The sequence below is a fragment of the Hyla sarda genome, chromosome 8, assembly GCF_029499605.1.
Source record: "Hyla sarda isolate aHylSar1 chromosome 8, aHylSar1.hap1, whole genome shotgun sequence".
Taxonomy (NCBI): domain Eukaryota; kingdom Metazoa; phylum Chordata; class Amphibia; order Anura; family Hylidae; genus Hyla; species Hyla sarda.
The window spans coordinates 115,205,092-115,217,291 of NC_079196.1; the positions used below are offsets into that span (position 1 = coordinate 115,205,092).

At 44.3% G+C, this 12,200-nt stretch overlaps 5 pseudogenes; all 5 read left to right on the top strand.

The window, feature by feature from the left end:
* Window positions 1-1,351: 1,351 nt before the first annotated feature.
* LOC130286734 (U2 spliceosomal RNA) lies at window positions 1,352-1,615 on the top strand (annotated as a pseudogene).
* A 1,464-nt stretch (window positions 1,616-3,079) lies between these two features.
* Window positions 3,080-3,343, top strand: LOC130289206 (U2 spliceosomal RNA; annotated as a pseudogene).
* A 1,483-nt stretch (window positions 3,344-4,826) lies between these two features.
* LOC130289521 (U2 spliceosomal RNA) lies at window positions 4,827-5,090 on the top strand (annotated as a pseudogene).
* Window positions 5,091-6,570: 1,480 nt separating this feature from the next.
* On the top strand, window positions 6,571-6,834 carry LOC130286735 (U2 spliceosomal RNA; annotated as a pseudogene).
* A 1,469-nt stretch (window positions 6,835-8,303) lies between these two features.
* On the top strand, window positions 8,304-8,567 carry LOC130286736 (U2 spliceosomal RNA; annotated as a pseudogene).
* Window positions 8,568-12,200: the final 3,633 nt, after the last annotated feature.

Genomic DNA, 12,200 nt, shown 5'->3' on the forward strand with positions numbered 1-12,200 from the left:
CAATTTAATGACCATGTTTGCACACTGATTGGTGTAAAAAAATAAAATAAAACTAAATAATAATAATCTAGCACACCTGTGCAGGTTTGACATGACATGACAGGTAGCTGTCTTGTGGGTGGTGCTGAATCCTGTTAAATGACATGAGGGTCTCATGCCTATACACAAGGGTGTGTCATTGCTGTTGCTTGACCATGCATTGGTTTCTGTGGTCAGTGAATGATAAAAACAAAATTTACCATCCATTGATGGATGGGAAATCCGCCATGAGGCATTTGTTTTTAGAAACTGCTGCTCACAACCAATGTTGCAATGGAGTGTCTCCATCTGCTGGTGGTATTGGAAAGGCATTAGTGCTATGACAGGGTCTGAAGAAGAAGAAGAAGAAGAAGAAGAAGACGGAAAAAAATATATATAAAAAGAAAAAGAGAGAGAGAGAGAGAGACTGACTTAGTGAGCGAGTGAGTGAGAGAGTGAGAGTGAGTGAGAGTGAATGAGTGAGTGATTGAGTGAGTGAGTGAGTGAGTGAGAACAAATGAGTTAAAGCAAGTGAGTGAGAGAGATCGAATGAATGAAAGTCTGAATGACAGAAAGAAAAAAGGATGAAGAAAGAAGCATGAAGAAAAAAAAATGTATATGGAGTTGCTGACATGAGTGCAATCTACAAAGCCGTTGAGGCTGATCCTCATGGGAGGATTATTGCACCAGGACCCTTAGCACTTTTAAAATGCCATTCAATGCCACGGGCTAGATGTAAACTGCAGATGACCATGTTGTGGTAGTTACCATGGATACCCAAGTGATGTGTGAGCTAACACATAGGCCCAACAGATTCCAAGAAGGCCAGAATCACCAGCGGCACCACCATCGATTGTCAGGTCACCCGGATTCAGCAAATACCAGAGTCCAAAATGATGCAGGTTTATACTGTTAATTTTCAGTTTATCGTTACAGTTGGTGTTATTCCATGTCGGAAGGGACGCAGCTACAGCCAGTGGGGTAACTAGAGACAGGCAGGCAGCTATGTGCAACAAAGGTAGGCGTGTTGTTTTCATATGCAGATCTGAAATATTGTCTTATATGCAAGAGGAGGAGTGATGGGGGTTCAGGCAAAAGCCAGGCTATGGATTGCATTGCTAAATGCTCCATCAGAGTGCAATGGTCGCCTGTCCTTTTTTTAAGTGATGATGTGGGTTTAGCCTGTGCTGTATGTATGTATGTATGGGTGGCTGACTGCCACCCACCCAGAGAGTGTATGGGAGTCTGGTTGGCTGCCAGCCTTCCTTCCATTCCTATGAGTAATGTGAGTGCTCATGAAGGGGACATGGTTGGGTCCACCCCTTTCCCGGTTATCCCCTCTAGGCCTTTTGGCTTAGATCAAGTGTAAAAAAAGAAAGGATCTTGCGACAGATCGCATCCTGAGGCACGTTTTTTTTTGTGTGAATACTTGCACTTGGGTGACTTGTGAGCACATACTGATACATACGTTCCCTATCTGGGGACCATAAATTAAATGGATTTTTGAGAAAGGGAGCTGATTTGGAAGCTTGCTTCTGTCGCCCTATGCATTGACCCGATGTGGCAGTATCTTCGGGTAGTGAACAGTGCACCACCCCATTCCAGTGTTAAACAAGAAAGATTCTCATTTAATCCTCCGTGGGTGAGAATTTGAGTTTGAGAATTGGAGACCAAAATGATGAGTTGCACTGACTGGTTTATGAACGTCTATTCATTTAGCGTTTTAATGACCATGTTTGCACACTGATTGGTGCAAAAAAATAAAATAAAACTAAATAATAATAATCTAGCACACCTGTGCAGGTTTGACATGACATGACAGGTAGCTGTCTTGTGGGTGGTGCTGAATCCTGTTAAATGACATGAGGGTCTCATGCCTATACACAAGGGTGTGTCATTGCTGTTGCTTGACCATGCATTGGTTTCTGTGGTCAGTGAATGATAAAAACAAAATTTACCATCCATTGATGGATGGGAAATCCGCCATGAGGCATTTGTTTTTAGAAACTGCTGCTCACAACCAATGTTGCAATGGAGTGTCTCCATCTGCTGGTGGTATTGGAAAGGCATTAGTGCTATGACAGGGTCTGAAGAAGAAGAAGAAGAAGAAGAAGACGGAAAAAAATATATATAAAAAGAAAAAGAGAGAGAGAGAGAGACTGACTTAGTGAGCGAGTGAGTGAGAGAGTGAGAGTGAGTGAGAGTGAATGAGTGAGTGAGTGATTGAGTGAGTGAGTGAGTGAGAACAAATGAGTTAAAGCAAGTGAGTGAGAGAGATCGAATGAATGAAAGTCTGAATGACAGAAAGAAAAAAGGATGAAGAAAGAAGCATGAAGAAAAAAAAATGTATATGGAGTTGCTGACATGAGTGCAATCTACAAAGCCGTTGAGGCTGATCCTCATGGGAGGATTATTGCACCAGGACCCTTAGCACTTTTAAAATGCCATTCAATGCCACGGGCTAGATGTAAACTGCAGATGACCATGTTGTGGTAGTTACCATGGATACCCAAGTGATGTGTGAGCTAACACATAGGCCCAACAGATTCCAAGAAGGCCAGAATCACCAGCGGCACCACCATCGATTGTCAGGTCACCCGGATTCAGCAAATACCAGAGTCCAAAATGATGCAGGTTTATACTGTTAATTTTCAGTTTATCGTTACAGTTGGTGTTATTCCATGTCGGAAGGGACGCAGCTACAGCCAGTGGGGTAACTAGAGACAGGCAGGCAGCTATGTGCAACAAAGGTAGGCGTGTTGTTTTCATATGCAGATCTGAAATATTGTCTTATATGCAAGAGGAGGATTGATGGGGGTTCAGGCAAAAGCCAGGCTATGGATTGCATTGCTAAATGCTCCATCAGAGTGCAATGGTCGCCTGTCCTTTTTTTAAGTGATGATGTGGGTTTAGCCTGTGCTGTATGTATGTATGGGTGGCTGACTGCCACCCACCCAGAGAGTGTATGGGAGTCTGGTTGGCTGCCAGCCTTCCTTCCATTCCTATGAGTAATGTGAGTGCTCATGAAGGGGACATGGTTGGGTCCACCCCTTTCCCGGTTATCCTCTCTAGGCCTTTTGGCTTAGATCAAGTGTAAAAAAAGAAAGGATCTTGCGACAGATCGCATCCTGAGGCACGTTTTTTTTTGTGTGAATACTTGCACTTGGGTGACTTGTGAGCACATACTGATACATACGTTCCCTATCTGGGGACCATAAATTAAATGGATTTTTGAGAAAGGGAGCTGATTTGGAAGCTTGCTTCTGTCGCCCTATGCATTGACCCGATGTGGCAGTATCTTCGGGTAGTGAACAGTGCACCACCCCATTCCAGTGTTAAACAAGAAAGATTCTCATTTAATCCTCCGTGGGTGAGAATTTGAGTTTGAGAATTGGAGACCAAAATGATGAGTTGCACTGACTGGTTTATGAACGTCTATTCATTTAGCGTTTTAATGACCATGTTTGCACACTGATTGGTGTAAAAAAATAAAATAAAACTAAATAATAATAATCTAGCACACCTGTGCAGGTTTGACATGACATGACAGGTAGCTGTCTTGTGGGTGGTGCTGAATCCTGTTAAATGACATGAGGTTCTCATGCCTATACACAAGGGTGTGTCATTGCTGTTGCTTGACCATGCATTGGTTTCTGTGGTCAGTGAATGATAAAAACAAAATTTACCATCCATTGATGGATGGGAAATCCGCCATGAGGCATTTGTTTTTAGAAACTGCTGCTCACAACCAATGTTGCAATGGAGTGTCTCCATCTGCTGGTGGTATTGGAAAGGCATTAGTGCTATGACAGGGTCTGAAGAAGAAGAAGAAGAAGAAGAAGAAGACGGAAAAAAATATATATAAAAAGAAAAAGAGAGAGAGAGAGAGAGAGACTGACTTAGTGAGCGAGTGAGTGAGAGAGTGAGAGTGAGTGAGAGTGAATGAGTGAGTGAGTGATTGAGTGAGTGAGTGAGTGAGTGAGTGAGAACAAATGAGTTAAAGCAAGTGAGTGAGAGAGATCGAATGAATGAAAGTCTGAATGACAGAAAGAAAAAAGGATGAAGAAAGAAGCATGAAGAAAAAAAAATGTATATGGAGTTGCTGACATGAGTGCAATCTACAAAGCCGTTGAGGCTGATCCTCATGGGAGGATTATTGCACCAGGACCCTTAGCACTTTTAAAATGCCATTCAATGCCACGGGCTAGATGTAAACTGCAGATGACCATGTTGTGGTAGTTACCATGGATACCCAAGTGATGTGTGAGCTAACACATAGGCCCAACAGATTCCAAGAAGGCCAGAATCACCAGCGGCACCACCATCGATTGTCAGGTCACCCGGATTCAGCAAATACCAGAGTCCAAAATGATGCAGGTTTATACTGTTAATTTTCAGTTTATCGTTACAGTTGGTGTTATTCCATGTCGGAAGGGACGCAGCTACAGCCAGTGGGGTAACTAGAGACAGGCAGGCAGCTATGTGCAACAAAGGTAGGCGTGTTGTTTTCATATGCAGATCTGAAATATTGTCTTATATGCAAGAGGAGGAGTGATGGGGGTTCAGGCAAAAGCCAGGCTATGGATTGCATTGCTAAATGCTCCATCAGAGTGCAATGGTCACCTGTCCTTTTTTTAAGTGATGATGTGGGTTTAGCCTGTGCTGTATGTATGTATGTATGGGTGGCTGACTGCCACCCACCCAGAGAGTGTATGGGAGTCTGGTTGGCTGCCAGCCTTCCTTCCATTCCTATGAGTAATGTGAGTGCTCATGAAGGGGACATGGTTGGGTCCACCCATTTCCCGGTTATCCCCTCTAGGCCTTTTGGCTTAGATCAAGTGTAAAAAAAGAAAGGATCTTGCGACAGATCGCATCCTGAGGCACGTTTTTTTTTGTGTGAATACTTGCACTTGGGTGACTTGTGAGCACATACTGATACATACGTTCCCTATCTGGGGACCATAAAATAAATGGATTTTTGAGAAAGGGAGCTGATTTGGAAGCTTGCTTCTGTCGCCCTATGCATTGACCCGATGTGGCAGTATCTTCGGGTAGTGAACAGTGCACCACCCCATTCCAGTGTTAAACAAGAAAGATTCTCATTTAATCCTCCGTGGGTGAGAATTTGAGTTTGAGAATTGGAGACCAAAATGATGAGTTGCACTGACTGGTTTATGAACGTCTATTCATTTAGCGTTTTAATGACCATGTTTGCACACTGATTGGTGTAAAAAAATAAAATAAAACTAAATAATAATAATCTAGCACACCTGTGCAGGTTTGACATGACATGACAGGTAGCTGTCTTGTGGGTGGTGCTGAATCCTGTTAAATGACATGAGGGTCTCATGCCTATACACAAGGGTGTGTCATTGCTGTTGCTTGACCATGCATTGGTTTCTGTGGTCAGTGAATGATAAAAACAAAATTTACCATCCATTGATGGATGGGAAATCCGCCATGAGGCATTTGTTTTTAGAAACTGCTGCTCACAACCAATGTTGCAATGGAGTGTCTCCATCTGCTGGTGGTATTGGAAAGGCATTAGTGCTATGACAGGGTCTGAAGAAGAAGAAGAAGAAGAAGAAGAAGAAGACGGAAAAAAATATATATAAAAAGAAAAAGAGAGAGAGAGAGAGAGACTGACTTAGTGAGCGAGTGAGTGAGTGAGTGAGAGTGAGTGAGAGTGAATGAGTGAGTGAGTGATTGAGTGAGTGAGTGAGTGAGTGAGAACAAATGAGTTAAAGCAAGTGAGTGAGAGAGATCGAATGAATGAAAGTCTGAATGACAGAAAGAAAAAAGGATGAAGAAAGAAGCATGAAGAAAAAAAAATGTATATGGAGTTGCTGACATGAGTGCAATCTACAAAGCCGTTGAGGCTGATCCTCATGGGAGGATTATTGCACCAGGACCCTTAGCACTTTTAAAATGCCATTCAATGCCACGGGCTAGATGTAAACTGCAGATGACCATGTTGTGGTAGTTACCATGGATACCCAAGTGATGTGTGAGCTAACACATAGGCCCAACAGATTCCAAGAAGGCCAGAATCACCAGCGGCACCACCATCGATTGTCAGGTCACCCGGATTCAGCAAATACCAGAGTCCAAAATGATGCAGGTTTATACTGTTAATTTTCAGTTTATCGTTACAGTTGGTGTTATTCCATGTCGGAAGGGACGCAGCTACAGCCAGTGGGGTAACTAGAGACAGGCAGGCAGCTATGTGCAACAAAGGTAGGCGTGTTGTTTTCATATGCAGATCTGAAATATTGTCTTATATGCAAGAGGAGGAGTGATGGGGGTTCAGGCAAAAGCCAGGCTATGGATTGCATTGCTAAATGCTCCATCAGAGTGCAATGGTCGCCTGTCCTTTTTTTAAGTGATGATGTGGGTTTAGCCTGTGCTGTATGTATGTATGTATGGGTGGCTGACTGCCACCCACCCAGAGAGTGTATGGGAGTCTGGTTGGCTGCCAGCCTTCCTTCCATTCCTATGAGTAATGTGAGTGCTCATGAAGGGGACATGGTTGGGTCCACCCCTTTCCCGGTTATCCCCTCTAGGCCTTTTGGCTTAGATCAAGTGTAAAAAAAGAAAGGATCTTGCGACAGATCGCATCCTGAGGCACGTTTTTTTTTGTGTGAATACTTGCACTTGGGTGACTTGTGAGCACATACTGATACATACGTTCCCTATCTGGGGACCATAAATTAAATGGATTTTTGAGAAAGGGAGCTGATTTGGAAGCTTGCTTCTGTCGCCCTATGCATTGACCCGATGTGGCAGTATCTTCGGGTAGTGAACAGTGCACCACCCCATTCCAGTGTTAAACAAGAAAGATTCTCATTTAATCCTCCGTGGGTGAGAATTTGAGTTTGAGAATTGGAGACCAAAATGATGAGTTGCACTGACTGGTTTATGAACGTCTATTCATTTAGCGTTTTAATGACCATGTTTGCACACTGATTGGTGTAAAAAAATAAAATAAAACTAAATAATAATAATCTAGCACACCTGTGCAGGTTTGACATGACATGACAGGTAGCTGTCTTGTGGGTGGTGCTGAATCCTGTTAAATGACATGAGGGTCTCATGCCTATACACAAGGGTGTGTCATTGCTGTTGCTTGACCATGCATTGGTTTCTGTGGTCAGTGAATGATAAAAACAAAATTTACCATCCATTGATGGATGGGAAATCCGCCATGAGGCATTTGTTTTTAGAAACTGCTGCTCACAACCAATGTTGCAATGGAGTGTCTCCATCTGCTGGTGGTATTGGAAAGGCATTAGTGCTATGACAGGTTCTGAAGAAGAAGAAGAAGAAGACGGAAAAAAATATATATAAAAAGAAAAAGAGAGAGAGAGAGAGAGAGAGACTGACTTAGTGAGCGAGTGAGTGAGAGAGTGAGAGTGAGTGAGAGTGAATGAGTGAGTGAGTGATTGAGTGAGTGAGTGAGTGAGTGAGAACAAATGAGTTAAAGCAAGTGAGTGAGAGAGATCGAATGAATGAAAGTCTGAATGACAGAAAGAAAAAAGGATGAAGAAAGAAGCATGAAGAAAAAAAAATGTATATGGAGTTGCTGACATGAGTGCAATCTACAAAGCCGTTGAGGCTGATCCTCATGGGAGGATTATTGCACCAGGACCCTTAGCACTTTTAAAATGCCATTCAATGCCACGGGCTAGATGTAAACTGCAGATGACCATGTTGTGGTAGTTACCATGGATACCCAAGTGATGTGTGAGCTAACACATAGGCCCAACAGATTCCAAGAAGGCCAGAATCACCAGCGGCACCACCATCGATTGTCAGGTCACCCGGATTCAGCAAATACCAGAGTCCAAAATGATGCAGGTTTATACTGTTAATTTTCAGTTTATCGTTACAGTTGGTGTTATTCCATGTCGGAAGGGACGCAGCTACAGCCAGTGGGGTAACTAGAGACAGGCAGGCAGCTATGTGCAACAAAGGTAGGCGTGTTGTTTTCATATGCAGATCTGAAATATTGTCTTATATGCAAGAGGAGGAGTGATGGGGGTTCAGGCAAAAGCCAGGCTATGGATTGCATTGCTAAATGCTCCATCAGAGTGCAATGGTCGCCTGTCCTTTTTTTTAAGTGATGATGTGGGTTTAGCCTGTGCTGTATGTATGTATGGGTGGCTGACTGCCACCCACCCAGAAAGTGTATGGGAGGCTGGTTGGCTGCCAGCCTTCCTTCCATTCCTATGAGTAATGTGAGTGCTCATGAAGGGGACATGGTTGGGTCCACCCCTTTCCCGGTTATCCCCTCTAGGCCTTTTGGCTTAGATCAAGTGTAAAAAAAGAAAGGATCTTGCGACAGATCGCATCCTGAGGCACGTTTTTTTTTGTGTGAATACTTGCACTTGGGTGACTTGTGAGCACATACTGATACATACGTTCCCTATCTGGGGACCATAAATTAAATGGATTTTTGAGAAAGGGAGCTGATTTGGAAGCTTGCTTCTGTCGCCCTATGCATTGACCCGATGTGGCAGTATCTTCGGGTAGTGAACAGTGCACCACCCCATTCCAGTGTTAAACAAGAAAGATTCTTATTTAATCCTCCGTGGGTGAGAATTTGAGTTTGAGAATTGGAGACCAAAATGAATTAAATTTTGCTTACCTGAAAATTTCAATTCCTGGAGTCCGTAGGCAGCACAGAATGGGTTAAGTTCGTCCTCCCGAACTTGTCAGAAGAGGTAATTAGCATAAAAAAATTAACAAATTAGCGTAATTAGCCCAATTAACAGACCCCTCCCTCTAGGTATAAATGGACAAACCCACAAACAGACCATAGAGTAGTTATAAAGCAATATTTAATTAGGGTGGGATCCCTGTGCTGCCTACGGACTCCAGGAATTGAAATTTTCAGGTAAGCAAAATTTAATTCATTCCTGGACGTCCTACGGCAGCACAGAATGGGATTTAAGTAGCAAAAAATAATAAAGGGAGGGCATTACTTCTTAAACGCTTCTTCCAACACTGCCTTGCCTAGGGCTGAGCTACTGGAGACGTCCAGACGGTAGTGTTGAATGAATGTGGTTGGCGTTGCCCACGTAGCCGCTCTACAGATCTCCTGAAGTGATACCTGAGAAGCTTCAGCCCAAGATGCCGAGGTTGCCCTGGTAGAATGGGCTTTTAGATCCCTTGGAGGCTCCAGGCCTTGCTTTTGGAAGGAAAAACTGATAGTCTTCTTAATCCAGTTGGCAATAGTGGATTTGGCTGCCTTGGAGCCTTTAGATTTGGCTCCGAACTGCACAAACAAGTGTTCCGAGCACCTGAATGATGCTGTTCTAGCAATATATTCTAACACTGCACGCCTGACATCTAACTTGGAGATTTCTTGATGTTCAGCTAGAGCCGGTAGAATAATTTCCTGTTGAAGGTTATGCACAGAATGGACTTTCGGGATAAACCCGGGAAGAGTACGAAGTACTAAGGCATCCCCAAGATCTCTTAGATATGGCTCACGGCAAGAGAGTGCCTGAATCTCACTGACCCTGCGTGCTGAAGCGATAGCCACTAAAAAACAAGTTTTCCACGTGAGAAACTTTATATCAATGGATTGAATGGGTTCAAAAGGGTCTGATGTGAGGCACTTCAAGACTCTGGAAAGATCCCAAGACGGTATAGGCTTGCTGACTTTCGGGCAAATATTATTTACCCCTTTGAAGAATCTTTTGACCAACGGGTTTCCAGTAAATCTTCCTGCTAGAAAAAAATTTATAGCGGCAAATTGGACTTTCAGAGTGGACTGCTTGAGACCCTTACTGAGTCCGAGCTGAAGAAAGTTCAGAATATCAATAATTGACGGATTATCTCCAGGAAACTTGGACTTGAAGAGACTCCATACTCTGGAGTAACACTTTCTTGTACCCGTTTTGTTTGATTTGTCCAAAGTAGATAAGACCTCACTAGATAGCCCTTTGGACCTCAGCAGGTTCAATTCACCTCCCAAGCAGTCAGATGCAGGGAGTTGAGCTCCTGATGGCAAATCCCCTGCTGGGATAGAAGATCCTTTGTCTTGGGCAGATGCCAGAAACGATTGTGAGATATTTCCATGGCTAGGGAGAACCAAGCCCTCCTGGGCCAATAAGGGAGGATCAGGATCGCTCGAGGGTTCTCCTTTTTGACCTTCAGTAGGGTCCTCTGGATTAGAGCAGGAGGAGGAAACAGATACAGGAACCTCCCCTCCCAGGATAATGACAGACCGTCCAGATGATATGGGTGGTCCAGACAAGAGAGAGAGCAGAACTTCTGCAGCTTGGCATTCCTCCTTGTCGCGAATACATCTATCTCCGGGGTACCGAACCGCTCTTCTAATTGTTTGAAGATCTCCATGCTCAATTCCCATTCGCCTGGATGAAGGGATCTCCGACTGAGAAGATCCGCCTTGACATTCAGGATACCTTGTAAGTGTACTGCCACAAGACTGTTGACGCTGCATTCCGCCCATCTGAAGATCCTGGCACACTCGGACATCAGGGATTGAGACCTGGTTCCCCCCTGTTTGTTCAGATAAAAAACTGTAGGCAGATTGTCTGACCTGACTAGGACATCCTGGTGAAGCAAAACAGGGGTGAAGTGAAGCAGTGCTAAACGCACTGCTCGCAGCTCCTTCATGTTTGAGGACAGCGATTCTTCTTCCTGGGACCAAAGGCCTTGGGTCCAGCGATTGCCAATGCAGGCTCCCCATCCACGAGCTGAAGCATCGGTCGTGATGACAATTTGTTGCGATGGTAGTAACGATTTTCCTTGAGAGAACCTGTTCCGCATGAGCCACCAACGAAGTTCCCTGCAGAGAATTGAAGGAATCGAGACACAGCTTTCCAAATCTGTCTTTGATCTGTTCCAGCATGAGAGAACCCTTGTCTGCAGACTGCGCATATGGGCCTTTGCCCAGGGGACCGCATCTATCGTTGATGTAAGGCTGCCCAGGACTCTCATTGCTTGACGAATAGATACCTTCTTGGATCTTATCAGGAATTTTATCTGATTCCTCAACTTCGTTTCCCTCTCCCGGGAAATGGAGATTTTCATCGCTAGGGAATCTACTATGAACCCTAAAAAAAGAATCTGCTGTGATGGAATCAACTGAGACTTTTCCAGGTTGACTAGGAAGCCATGATTTTGGAGAAAATAAATTATTTCCTTCATGTGATGGGACAGATCTAGGCTGGACCCAGCTCTCACTCACCAGTCGTCCAGGTACGGCACCACCGTGATTCCTTGGAGGCGTAATGCCGCCGAAAGAACCACCACTAGCTTCGTAAACACCCTCGGTGCTGAGCTCAGCCCGAAGGGAAGACACTTGAATTGTAGATGCCATGTTGTGTTGTCTACCATTAATGTGAATCTGAGAAATTTTCTGTATGCCGGATGGATGGGAACATGTAGATAGGCGTCTGACAAATCCAGAGTCGCCATGAAGTCTCCCTGGTTCACCAAAGGAAGTACTGATCTTATAGTTTCCATTTTGAAGTGTTTCTTGACCATGAACTTGTTCAGGTACGTGAGATCCACAACTAATCTCCACTTCCCGCTGGACTTCGGTACTGCGAAAATCCTTGAATAAATCCCGGTGAACCGCTCCTGATGTGGTACCCATTCCACTGCATTCTTCTCCAGAAAACTCTTGACCAGAGAAATCACATTCTGGTCCTGCTTTGTGTTGAGAAGAAATCTCCCCGGAGGGGGGTAAAGAAGCTCGAGTTTGTAGCCTTTCTGAATCACTGAAAGAACCCACTTGTCCTGTGTCGTATGAGCCCACACTTGAAAAAATTTTTCTAACCTTCCTCCAACCTTGGGGGATGTTAAGGTGGCGTCATAAGGGCTTCCTTTTTTCTGGAGGTTTGCTCTTAGAGGCAGAGCTAGAGTTTGCGCCTCTCCTCTGCCTACCAAACCTAGGCCTATTATACTGGCCTGGCTGAAAATTCCTCCTTTGGAATTTGGGAGACCTCCGCCATTTTGGATGGCCTTTAGATGCATCCCTTTTGGATGTTCCTGGGAAGGCATCGTTGTCATCATTCATGTCTTTGAGGATACTCTTTAGGCTTGGCCCAAAGAGAGATTCTGGGGAAAAAGGTAAGGAGCAGAGGTTATTCTTGGCTGCTACGTCCCCCTTTCCCCATTGCTTGATCCAAAGCGCTCTCCTTATA